This window comes from Sinocyclocheilus grahami, unplaced genomic scaffold, assembly GCF_001515645.1.
Source record: "Sinocyclocheilus grahami isolate Dianchi unplaced genomic scaffold, SAMN03320097.WGS_v1.1 scaffold4955.1, whole genome shotgun sequence".
Classification (NCBI taxonomy): Eukaryota; Metazoa; Chordata; class Actinopteri; order Cypriniformes; family Cyprinidae; genus Sinocyclocheilus; species Sinocyclocheilus grahami.
Window position 1 is genome coordinate 13,175 of NW_015509779.1, and position 911 is coordinate 14,085.

The following is a 911-nucleotide window of genomic DNA, read 5'->3' on the forward strand; positions in this document are numbered from 1 at the left end:
AATATTATTTTATAGTGCACTAAAAATATAATACTAATTTTACACATTCATTTTCTTTTATTTCTTTATATGAATTATCATAATTTTCAAACCTAAAATCAGCAAGCTTTTATTCTGGCGGGTTGCCATAAAGAAATTATAGACCTATGCGCATCTGGTTTTGAAGTCAGTGAATGAAGTATCACGGTTTTTGAGTTTTGCTCTGAAACTGGCAGTGCATATACTAGATTTATTCTTTCAGTTCGAATGGAAATCTTATACAGTATTACAGTTAGTCAATCTAAAACAGTGATTGTGTATTAACAGCTGTCAACCAGCGCATTTCTTATTTCGGTCACGCATGCGCACCTCTTATGTGCATCCCTGTCTACATGTAAATTGACTCTGTTGTGACTCGATAACCTTAGCATATAACCAAGTTGCTGAACTGGTGTTGATCTGTCAACTAATATGTGGTCAAATGTTAAGGTGCTCAAGTTCATGATGCATGACAAAAAGGTTTTTTTTTTCAGCTTTGTTTCAGTAAATCTCGTCTTCTTTCCTATAACCACTTTCTGTGTAGTTCAGGGCTCAGTCTCATTGTAACATGAGATCTCTATTTCCATGATATTGGTGAGATTTATGTAGCGGCATCTGCAGACTGCCGTCAATAGTCAAGCAATAGAAACAGATACTCATCATTTTTAATGACCTGCCACCACGTTAAATCTACTGCATCCACTGACACAGTGCTGTCTACATGGCAGGTAGTATTAATGCAAACATACTTAACAGACACCCTCCTCACATTATAAACAGTTTACCTACCAAGAAATGAATCCTACTAGGATTAATGAAACTTACACTTGCTCTGTGTGCTAAATAGTGAATTATCCACAGTCAGCTGATGAATAGAAAGATCCTCACTGCCC